A 12,428-nucleotide genomic window follows, 5' to 3' on the forward strand; every position below is an offset into this window, starting at 1 on the left:
CTCAGAGTATGTAACATGCACCAGGCCTCTTCATTAAACATTCACGAGAGGCATTTCTCTTGCAGGACTCATCTAAATCCTGCAAGCCTGTGCAGATTCAGCTTTATTCCTACAGTGAATTTTTCCATTCATTCTGCTTCCACAAAAGCTTGTGTAAATCCCTGCTTCTCCAGATGGCACGGGCTCTGTAGCTACTGTTATTACACATTGCATATTACAATTATTCCTTTTCTGTTCAGTCCCAAGCTCTCTTCTTTCTAAAGGTGACAAATCAGAGACTTGGTACCTGTGAATACTGGGATTGAGAAGATCAGAGTGCCAGAACTGCTTAAAATAAAGCACTCCCAGCACTGCAAGTACTGGACTCTTCTGCTACAGAACGCATCACAAAAAATGTGTCGTTTTGAAGGCTGAAAAAAAAGCAGAAAAGCACATCCTAACTCCATGTCTGTGTATGTTCCCTCTTGACTTCAGGACAACTGATAATTAGTTGAATGCTCAGTTTAAATAGAAATTGCTTGGTTTCCACAATCATTTATTGGTATGAGACCATCTTGTGTTTGCAGATATGTCAGCAGATGTTTCATGTAGAAAAACATTTAAGCATGCGATTTAAACCAGGACTATTCTATCTTAAAGTAATAATAATAATACTTTTTTTTTTTTTTTTTTTTTTTCTGCAGTGCTGGCAGATGTAATATTTAGGTGTTGTAATTCAGGTCTCAAACCACCAATAGAATGGGGAGAATATCAGACTGGTACTCTTCAGCCTGTGAATTTAGAGCAGGGTAACTGATTCAAGGAAAGTGGTGGTTTCTGGCAATTAAAAAATCGTCTGGGTGGAAATTCTTGTCCTATGGAGAAGTACTTCCTTTGAGGGGTTTACTTCCAAACAGAGAAACTGGTGTAACCAACTACTGGATGATGGTATGGGCGTGGGAAAAGGGAGCCAAGTGTTACTGGGCAGAAGCAGGGAGTATGGAGCTTGTGGTGCAGGGAGGGCAGGTGGTGAGCCTGGGAAAATGGTTATTTTGGAGCTGTATTTATTAAGAACATTGCTGATGCTTTCAGGTTAAGGTGCCACTGGAGAAATGGCCAAACTTCTCTCTGTTGTATATCAAATTGCTCAACTTGTTGGTGAGCCCCAGTGTGTAGCTCCTCTGCCTGATGGGGTTTAAAACCACATCTTCAATCTGATGCACCAATAGTCCAATGGCTGGGAAAACAGGAGGTGTATTTCTGATTTATCTCACTCAGAGAAGGAATTGAACCCTCTCCTGTCGACATTGTGCTTTCATGTAAAAAGTGCCCTGGGGACCTCAGCTTCCTATTTTCTTTTTTTAAAGGCTGATGCAGAAAAAAGTTTATATAAAGTTAACAACCTATGGGTGCTCCCTATGACCACAGGACCCTATTTGTTAGTTTGGTTTGTTTTAAAAGTATCTTTGCAAGCAAACTTAAATCTACAGAGGATACATACTCTCACGTATTGGTAATCAAGCATTGTTTGTTAGAAGAAAAGGAGGTTTTACAATCTCTACTTTCTCCTCCCTGCCACTGGATTGTATGTTCTCCATATCACCTGCTATGGTTACAGTTACATAAGTCTATAGCCCTTTTGTATCAGATCTGTGTTTATCAATGGTAAACTGTATGCTTTGAAGAAAGCCTGATCAGATACGATGTTAAATTAATTTAATTGCAAGCAAAGAAATTTGTTGCTGAATTCCATGTTGTTCTGATTTGCCATGTCCTTTTATCTTCTGGATTGCTGAACAGAGTGTCACGTCTCTTTTGTACCTTGGCTAAATTCATCTTGCACATAGATCTGACAAAACATTTAGTTCCCAGATGCATTCCTGATTATCGCTGGCCAGGAATTTCCTGACAAAGCATGTCTTTATTGAAAAATGCCAATTTGTAAAATCTAAATGCTGTACAGATGCATCTCTTCTTTGATGCATTTCCATTTTTCAGGAAGGTTTCTGCTTTTCGGATTTGCTCCAGATTGAATTGGCATGAGTTTGTAAGTCCAGCAAACTCTGCCTTGAATAATGGGTTCAGGGATATGTTATACTCCTCATTCTGTAGAAGTGGCCTCCCTGGCTGGCTCAGGTGAAGTGGCAACAACCTAGTAAATGCTGTGAAGCAAGAACTAGCTTGCTGATGGTGTCCAACTTTTATATTTCAGACCAGACTGTTTCAAGGTTGTGAGTATGCTGACATTTTTCAAAATGTGAGTATTTCACATTCCAATTGAATTTCATACCTTGGCACGAAGTGGAAGAACATCTCTGTTCACACTGGGGTATTTCAGAGAGCTTTTCCCAGTTTTACAGGATCTGGAAATGTAATCCTTAAAAATTAAATTTCCTAGGATGAATATAAGAAATAAGTAGGGGTATATTTTCCAGTGGAGAACAAGAAAATAATGTAATTTTTGCCCTTTTTGAGAGGTACGGAAGTTGAAAGGCCTAATTTATCGAAAAGGCAGAATACGGGAAACTTATTGAGACAGTTGGGAATGCACAGCAAGAGCAGTGGCCTTTGGCTACGTTCAGGACAGTCTGAAAAGGACAACCTCTACAGCCATTAAATCTTTAACATTTCTTGCTATTCTTAACTGAAGCTGATGGAAGAGGAAATAGAAATATTTTAATAGTTTTTAAATGCTCTCGTCATGAATTATTTTTCTCCGAGCAGGTGAAATGTAGCACTGTGTAGATGCATTATGTTCTCATGGACTGCCTCATTTAAAGAAACATTCATACCAAACACGGTTGCAAATCTTTAAATGGCTTTTTTTTATTATTTTTCTCTTGTTATTGTGCCTCTGCAGGGTCTACATAGAAGAAAATCAGTAGATCAGCAGAATGCTGCTGCTATTGCGGAGCCTTTGTGTGGCAGTATAAATATGAACAATATTTCTCTGAATCCCATCCCTCATTTCGGGACCATTTCCTCAGCAGGCTGTCACGCAGTACTAAGGACAAGTTGGCTTCACAACTACTTGAATGAAGTAGAGAATAAAAGAATGTTTTCCTCTTTATGGAAAGAAAACCTGCTTAGACTCAAATAGGAGGAAATCACCACAAGCGTACCTTGTATCTACTCATCTAAACAGACTATTCATGCTGTACAATATACTTGCCAGTTCTCAGGTTGTCTTTCAGCTTTTTTTTTTTTTAAATCATCCTATCACAGTGGGCACACAGGGATAGATTTGTTGACTCACTTCTTTAAAATTATCTTATAAATATGGAGTAAGTATGTAGGTTGCTCTGAAAGTAATGCCTCCTGTGTATTTCCATGGAAATTACAACAGACATAAGAGCACAATAACACTACTTGATAGAGCAAGTTCTCAACTACAAAACATGAATTTTCAACAATAGTTACTACATTAGCTGATTCGTGTGGATGAGCTGTTAGGACATTCTTCATTTTGTGTTGCGACAGCTGTGCACAGTGATCTGAAACATGACTTGTATGTCACATTCTTGTTGCCACTACTGAAACGTACCACCTGCCACCTGACTGTGCTCGCATCCACTGTTTGGTCTTCAGAAGCATTCAGCAAGCAGTGATGAAAGGCAATGGATACAATTTTTTTCCATATGGAGGAATTCAGTGACAAATCTTTGCTTTGTTGGTGAGCCCCAGTGTGTAGCATATCTACAAGCTTCCCTGTCAGACCCATCATGTCAGACTGCCTCTCTGTTGTCATTTGTCACACAGGAACTACATGTAAGGGGATATTGGCAGAAGTTTCAACATCTACTGCCATACCACCACCATCTGACCCTGATGTCATGGACAAACATAACAGGAGGCATAACGTTTGGAGCAGCCTTCATATATTTGTGAGATCTCAGAGCTCCACAGGCCCAGCTTAAAAGCCTGGTTTGTTTTTAGATGTATCTCCATCTGATGCCTGATAGAGTCACAGAAGGATGCTAAAACATTCCTGTAGTTGTTACACTGGAAAAATCCACTATTCAGATCCCTCCTTGGACAAACCACTGAACTGTAGCTCATTCCCCACTGATAGAGAACCCACCCAAGATACTGGACCAATTTTAAAGTTGGAGGCTTAACAGCTCAAAGGGAGGTTACTTTATTGGTGGAGGGATTGCAAGGAAGCCCTAAGCCCAGCCAAAAGGTATGGACAACCGATCCTTAAGCAGCGGGCAACTGCTTTCAAGTCAGTGATCTTTCTTTAACTCTCCTTCTCATGTAGCATTAGGCAGGACATTGGCATCCGTGATTTGGAGCCCAGAGTGTGGAAGACAAGTCACAGTGATGGGTTACAAGCTCTGTTATGGGTAGCACTCCAAACGGTACCTTAATTTTTAATCTTGAAAATGCTTTCCCTGAAAACAGTAATTTAATCAGAGCCTGCAAACACGTTGATTTCTTAAACAGACTTTTCCCCCTCCCTCCCAAATTATCTTTAAGGAAATGCTTGCAAATAGTTTTAAAACTTCTTCAACACAAAGATTTATCGTTTCTTGGTCTTGGAAAAACAAAACAAAATAAAACAAACAAAACATCATTAATTTATGAATATTATAATATTTAATTATTGACTTTTATTCTTGAAACACTGAACGCTGCTGTTCACTGTGGAAAAGATGATCATATAGTGTCTCCTCACATGTATATGACCATCCTGAGTTTTTGAAGGGTCAGAATGCTTATCCTGTTTTTTTTTCCTTTTTTTTTTTTTTTCATTCAGTTGGCATATTAACTGTACTCTAGTCACTTATGCTCTATATCTTCATTTTCTGTCACTTGCACTTAGGTCATTAAGTGCTTACTATTTCTCAAGTAGTAAGAACTATAAAAACAGTTTTGTTTATGCATTTCTTCTTGGAAAATACTGTCTCTGCTTCTTAAAGTGTCTATGCTGCTTCCTTGGTGGACACAGTAATTGCTACCACACAACTAGGTATACTCTTAGACAACAGTTTTTATATAAAACCCAGAAAAACTACATGCATAAACATACATGCATGCATCTGCCTGCCCTGAGTACCTTGATTTCATATATTAAAGTTGATTGGGCTATATATTCCAGTAATCACAGACATAGACTCCATTGCTATAACTGAAGTTACACATGGTAAACACATTGCCTGCAATCTTACAAAAGACACTCAGTCAATCTTCCAATCCAATCTGCAGTCTTTCTTACACACATGAAGAGAAGCAGGCAGAACACGAGGAATAGAGGAGTGGGCAGCTCTCTCTGCAAAGTTGGCCCAGGAGCTGGAGACCCACGGATGGGTTGACAGTGGACTAAGGCTGGGTTCAACCAGCCAAGCCACTTGGTTTTGAGGATTTCTACACAGATACGAAGTGAGAGGCCTGTACACTTGCCAGCTCCAATCCAAAATCCAAAATCCACATGGACAAAACTTTGCATCCAGAATTAAATGCTTTGTGTGACCACATCAATGATGCCATTGCTGCCTCCAGCTCTTCACTAAGACCAGCCAGCCCAGGGAGAGGGCGTAGGGAGCTGCATTTACCCTAACCAGCTTCCACAGAGGTGCTGCATGTTGCTTCTCCTCTGCTGGAGTCGGGAACAGCAGAACAACCGAGAAAATACTGTATTTACACACAGGCAGGAGCTGCACTGCTCCTTTAGGCGTGTTACTTAAAATGTAACACGAAGATGTCGTTTTCTGGGCTTCTTTTGTCTTTCTCTTAGAGCCGAGCAGCACTCCTGAGAACAGTCTATTTAGAATGCAGTTAATTTAAGACTGCTTTGTTTGTAATTCCATGTGGAATTGTCCGTGATTGCAAGGAGTTTGAAGAAAAACAATGAAAGATTGTTTCCTTCAGTGCTGCTACTGGTTTAAGCATTGTGTACTCCTGTGGTATTCATTAACAAGAGAAAGGAGGAAAGCACGCAATTGCTGCTAGAGGTGTTTGAGAATTAACCTCTTCCTGTAGAAATGTTACGATGAACGCAAAGTGTTGGGGTAGAACGTTGCCAAAAATAAGAAACTGAAGAATGATAACATTTTGGATTTCTCTAACATCATCAACAGTGAAAAGGTTTCTGGCCAGCAAACAACTAAATACAACACTTCCTCATTCCTTTGATTTTTGGCAGCCCCCCAAACTTCTTTCTTTTCTGTTTACAGAACTGTTACTCAGTCCTGATGCATATTAAGTTTAAAGTGAAAGATTTCATTTTTCCCCCCAAAAGGTCTGCCCTGTCAAAAGCTATTTTCTGCGGAACACCATCGCAGCAGAACAGTTTCAACAAGCTCTTGTTGCATCTGAGCTCAGGCTCCCTGTGTAGTAACACATTGCACTGTTGGCATGCTCCCCTCACTAACAGCCTATAGCAAATTTGGTGTCATCTGTTCTGATTTCCTTTGCTGAGACACAGGCACTGTGCCTTATTCCTTTGTAACCTTGGATTGCTGATGTTTTTATTCTTTCTAAAAGAAAACTCCATATTTAAGCATTACTTAACAAAATTTCATTTTTGACTCAACCCCACTCAGGGTTTAAAGTGATAATGTAATACAAACTGAGTGGTCATTGCTGAGCTTGTAGGCATCTGTTCTCAGGTGATGAGCATTTTCGTGTTCAACGAAGGTCACAGGATGAGGATGTTTAATACTTGGCTCCTCTGCCATGGTACATATGACTGTGAACATTTGTTTGCATAATCTTGAATTTAAAAAAATGGTACCTTCATGTAGAAACAGAGAGACCTAAATGCAAAGCAGATTTGCTAGCCCAGAAGTGTCAGGGTAGAATTTGTCCCTTTTTTTTTTTTTTTGCAAAGGTCAGAAGGAAACTACTACTTCTAAACAAGTACATCTGGTGGGTAATCATTTATTATGGGGATGTTTCAGAATTATTCTACTTCCTTGTGGTCTTTTGGGCTGGCGATTTGCACTCTACTAGCCAGTGAGTTGAATAACAGGTCTAAAAGATTAAAGGTCACAAGGTATGGGATTAGTCTAATCCAAACCTGATGTTTACAAGACACATGTATGGTGTTTACCCATCACCATCAGTTTTTCTTTCAGCCAGCAAAAAGAAGTGAGAAATTCTACAGTGTGAGTCAAGGAGCTTTTTGTGAAGTCAGAGAGGTATTATCCTGGGAGGACTGCCAAGACAGGACAACCTGGTCAGACATAGATGTCTATACTGCAGCTTTCTCAGACTCCAAGAGATGAACCACAGCTGCAGGGTCCTCACTCAGAAGGTAAGAAAACTCCTTACCTTGTACTAGAGGTGCATATGCGGCTCTCCTTGCCAGTCAAGTCCATGGACAGGGATTGTAGCTAGTCCAGGTTAGTGATAAAAGCAAAACAACAGAGAACACTTCAAAACCACTTCTTGGAACAACACTCAGTTTTTAACCAAAGCGATCTGTAGCTCCACTTACAAGGGTTCCATAATGTAACTTTCTGTGAAGAGTTTACCACATTGAGAGTTAAAGTTGGTAGGGAAAAGTGGATGCAATTACTGGTCTTCTGATTGACAGCAGCTATCAGGTGACAGGATGTCATTTTAGAAAAAGAAAATCCTTGTCTCAAAGAACATACAATGGTAGTTCCACTTGGATTCCTGGGACACAGGGTTATTTATTTATGCTATATGTAAAAATGAAGGTAAAACTGGAATAAATTCATTTGTATCATACTTCTAGCAATGTTTTTTCAATGTTGGTTTCATATTTATACTAACACTGAAAATTCTGAGTAGCATCAGCATTACATCAGAGATGAACTCTGCAAAAATTTTCGCCAAGGGTAATTTATCCTTAATGCTTCTTTGTAGGCACAAAAGAGAAGGAGAAAACCAGAAAAGTCTGCTCTGTCTAGTTAGAAAAAAAATACGGCTTACTGCTCTGCAGATGCAGAGGAGAAAGCAGGAATGGCACTTTATCATACCCTTGCACCTGCCCTCCAGGGGCCTTCTAATCTCTTGCTACCGTCTCATAGAATGTGTCCCTTTAATAAATCTTTCAGCCTGTGTTTTGAAAACTTTTGCTGAAGTTTAACCCCTGCTGGGAGATATCAGTCTCAGACCACAGTGCTGAGCCTGTCCTCTCTCTGTCAGGCTTCCTGCTTATGTACTTTGCTTGGAAAACTCTCTTAAAAATGTACTGCTTGTGTGCAGTTCCCAGCATGGCTATTATTGATGGTTCTGATTTTCTCTTGGAGTGTGAGAATGAAAAGGATTTCTAAGGCATTCAGAGTACCCCTTGTTTCAACACATAATATGGAAAACCAACTTGCCTCATTTTAAAGATGATAAGCTGTTTTGAAAGTTAATTACCTCTCAGAGATGGAAATCAGATCTCACCTCAAGGTGGAATTTGTCTGACCTTGCATCCAGACAACAGCTCTTGCAGTTTATTTGTTGGCCTGGCTGAGGAATTGCTGTCTACCAGATTTGTTCTTTGTTTGCCCTTCCTCCTGTCCTATCTTTTAGAAGCTATGTTTTGAGCCTTTAGGGTTTATAACACCAAGTTTGCTCTCAAACTCTTGGGCTTTTTTTTTCTTTCTTCCAGTGAATTCACTCCATATTGCTAAAATGAGCTCAACAGAACCAGGCTTGACATTCCTATTTGGCATGCCCTCTAGCAGCAAAATCCTTTCTCTGCTGTTTGACATTCACCTTTTTTTGATGTCAAGGGCTGAGACAGCCCTTCATACTTCCCTGTCTGACGCACACACCATCCCTTGATTCTGCATTCCCAACTTGCAGGTGAGATCTGCATCCCACACTTTGTTATATTTCAAGATTTTTTTTTAATGCATTGGTGTCACTTTTCATGCAAATGAAATCTTTTTGTAAAATCAAACTTCTTCCTCATTATTTCCTATTCCACTGATCTCTGTAATCTGCAGACTTTTCTGACATCTACTGTAAATCTTGGTAGGGCATACATTCCAACTTCACCTTAGAAGATGGAGTAGGGATCACAATTAACATATGATATATGGGCCCTATAGTGACATATTTTTAAAGATAACCATAAAGATTTAAAAAGCCCTTGTAGCTTGTTTAAAGTTAATGGTAACAGTATAAATTTAAACAGTTTTCATTGTTTGCATCAATAAGCTTTCAAATATTGTAATATATGAAATGCTTATGTTTGGGATCAAATTATTATGGCTTATTGAGCCAAGAGCCAAGACATACATGGTAAAGTATGCTTTCAGAACCAGCAAGAGCTCTAAGCAGTGGTAATGACAAACAAAGGTATTAGTAATGAAATGTTGAAACCGGGAAATTTCAGAAGAAGAAATTTTCTTCATGTCCAACTGTTCATAAAACTTTCTCTATGGTTACATTCATTCTGTTACAGATTTCTTTACTTAGAGTCCAATTCTTCTGTGGTAGTCTTTCCTATGAGCAGGTGAGTTCTTTCTCCATTATTTCTTGTCACATTAGGGGTTGTAGGCACATCATAACATGATTAAGCATTTCGTGGAATGAAGCAGAGTGGAAAGTGTGAACAGAAAGGTTTTGACAGTTCAATCTATTCCAACACCATGAAAGACAGAAAATGACTGAATTACTTAATGAAAACAAAATGAGGTTAAATCTTGGTAGACTGTTGGGACCTTTACATTATAAATCATTAAGAATGACACACTCAAAATATAGCAATATTAAATGGGGATATTTTATATGCCTTTTCCTTCCTTCCTTCCTTCCTTCCTTCCTTCCTTCCTTCCTTCCTTCCTTCCTTCCTTCCTTCCTTCCTTCCTTCCTTCCTTCCTTCCTTCCTTCCTTCCTTCTTCCATCTTTTGATGAATAGAGATATTATACATTAGTTCAATCCGGCTATCTTGTGTTATGTTGAAATCACTGACTTTGCAAAATGCCTACTTCAGGGTCAAGACGTATAACTGGCTACTTGTAAAGATGAAACAAATATGGTGTCAAGGAAAATATTAAAAGAAGTTAAAAATAAAAGAGTAGGCACACTGGAAAAATGATGCCCTTAGAGGCCAAGAAGAAGGTTTGGCTCTGATAGCTAGGGCAGATCTCTCACGCTGCTCTCAGGCTCCTTTTTACTGTGGCAGAGGTATGACTTGCCCAGTGATGAAGCTGCATTTTCAATGGAATAGATGAACCAGGCATTTCCAAGACGGGGAGTAGGAGTTTCCTTGACTACACTGTAAGGTAACTTCTGTGGGTAGCCCATGATCAGGGCTGAAAAAAGCAATGTAAGAGCTTGAACAAACAGAAGAAAATTTGGCTCACACACTGTTCTTTCAGAGACTGAAGTCTTTGTTCCTGAATAGCTCTCTCCAGACTTTCCCTAGAGAGAAAGATCACATTTCTAGGGAGAAAGCAGAGTTCTCTCTGGAGGAGATCTACATAATCTGCAGATTTTGATCCTGGGATTTTTAGTTCAATTGTTCCCTTTAAATCTCTATATTCATTGTAAACACAAGACATGGTAAAACTGTTAAACAGGATATAAAAATTTTAAAAGATATAAATATATTTGGTGGAAACTATTGATTTTCCCAATATCAAAGAGTACTTTGCTTTCCTCTTATGATATATTAATATTCTGGAATTATAAACAATAATGTGAAGTACTCTGATAATTACTTGTGTTGTTTGATATGTACTTTTTTAGTTCTTCATTTTGAAATATCTGAGATTTTGTACTTTTTCTGCCCCAAACCTTTGAAAAGTTGGAATTTTGCAGGGTGCCAAATGTCTGCATTTTTTGAATTTGTATTTCAGTACAGAGAAGATGAAAAATGTAGTTTTCCCCAGAAGGAAGAGTGAAAATGAAGAGACGCAGGACAGATATCTTGACTCACATCTAGCACAGTGGAAGAAAAGTGAGCTATCAGCAGAAATGTGCTTCACTGTTGCCAGTAATCTGTGATTTCCATTCATGCCAATTTATGAGCAGACTGGGGCCTATTTTCCTTTTGTTGTGTGTGAGTAATTCCCATTGTTGAAAATTGAAGTTGTTTGTTGTATTAAAGAGGAAAATGTGCTTAGAATGTGATTGTATCTGCTTTTCTCCACTATTTTTCCGTACTGTGTGTTATTGTTTTGAATGTCATCTGGTTTTTTTTTTTTTTTTTTTTTTTTTTTATAATAAATAATCTACTTCTACAGCATATTCTGAATAAGGCCAGCTTTCAGTAATTGCAAGAAAAAAGGCATCCTTTTCTTCAGCGTGCTATCATTTCAAAACTCTGCAGGCAAACTTGCAGCTGGTTTGCTTTTTCCCCTCCATTTTGGTCTCTTTTACTTTCTTAAATCCATGCTGACGGTCCCAATGTTCTCTGTTCCACTGGGAATCAAGGAATTTATTCCTTGGTTATGCACTGAGTAAACTATTTTTTTTTCCAAAGAATTATACAGATTCAGAATGATCAGACCATGTGACCTTTATTGACAAGGGAGAGTTTTGCCCCTTAAATTAATGTGCATGATGGGCCTTGTTGAGCAGCTTCAACCTGAAGGAACTGATTTTTGCCAGGAACTCAGTTCTTTAAAAAGGAGTCTTTTGCATAGTCTTTGTTGCATAGTCACACTTATGTTCTGGTTGTACAGCAACTTTACTATCAAGTAAAGTTTCAATAGTAATTACAGAATCTAAAACACTTTTGTTCTTCTTGTTGTTGGTTTTAGATTTGTATTTTCTAGATTTCATTGTGGCTAGAAGCCATGTCCCTCCATTCTGAAGGATCCCAGGATCCTTCATAAGTGTCTGGATTTACCTTATAACACTGAAGTCTTCATCTGAACTTTCCCTCAAGCTACTTTTAATTGTCATCTGTAAGTAATGTGCAGTTTTAGGCCTCAGTTCTAAAAGTTTACATAAAATTAACCAAGTTAAATCATCTTCCCATGAAGGACATTGCCACTGAAATGCTAGATGTAGTCACATTTGCATCTAAAAATGGCCAGTATCTGAGAAACAACATTCACAGTCAGTTGGCAGAAAATTAGGTGATGATTCAAGATAAAAGAAAACATCTTTTTTTTTCTTTTTTTTAAAATTACTAAACTTAATAAATTTTTGTTTTGGTAGACTAATGGCTGTAGTTCAGAGCTCTATTAGCTCAGTCCTTGATTCTTTCTGGAGTATACCTATAGACTGCATCACTTGAATATCATCTGAATAGATGGCAGTGACCTTAGTTATTCTGTGTATAAGCAGCCTGCTTCCTGAACATCAGTTCGTGAGAAAGTGATGAAGTGTTTGAACAATCAGCTGTAAAACGTGGTGTATCTTGTCTCTGGTCAGTTTTGAACTCATTGTTGAAGAACTGAGTGCACCAAGTCTCAGTGTTGAAATTCTCCTTTGCTAAATTCAGGCTGCTAATAAGCTACAATGAAAAACACTGGGAAATCAAGATCCTTAATGTTCCTACATGCCAGGATAAAGGAGAAGATGC

At 38.7% G+C, this 12,428-nt stretch overlaps 1 long non-coding RNA gene across 1 annotated transcript; it reads left to right on the forward strand.

Annotated features, from left to right (window-relative positions):
* The first annotated feature begins 6,923 nt into the window (after positions 1-6,923).
* On the forward strand, positions 6,924-9,415 carry LOC128076532 (uncharacterized). Its single transcript, XR_008204426.1, has 3 exons — positions 6,924-7,237; positions 8,552-8,748; positions 9,353-9,415. It is a non-coding gene; the product is annotated as an uncharacterized LOC128076532 (long non-coding RNA).
* The last annotated feature ends 3,013 nt before the right edge of the window (positions 9,416-12,428 follow it).

Source organism: Tympanuchus pallidicinctus, unplaced genomic scaffold (assembly GCF_026119805.1).
Source record: "Tympanuchus pallidicinctus isolate F22 unplaced genomic scaffold, pur_lepc_1.0 scaffold14, whole genome shotgun sequence".
Lineage (NCBI taxonomy): Eukaryota > Metazoa > Chordata > Aves > Galliformes > Phasianidae > Tympanuchus > Tympanuchus pallidicinctus.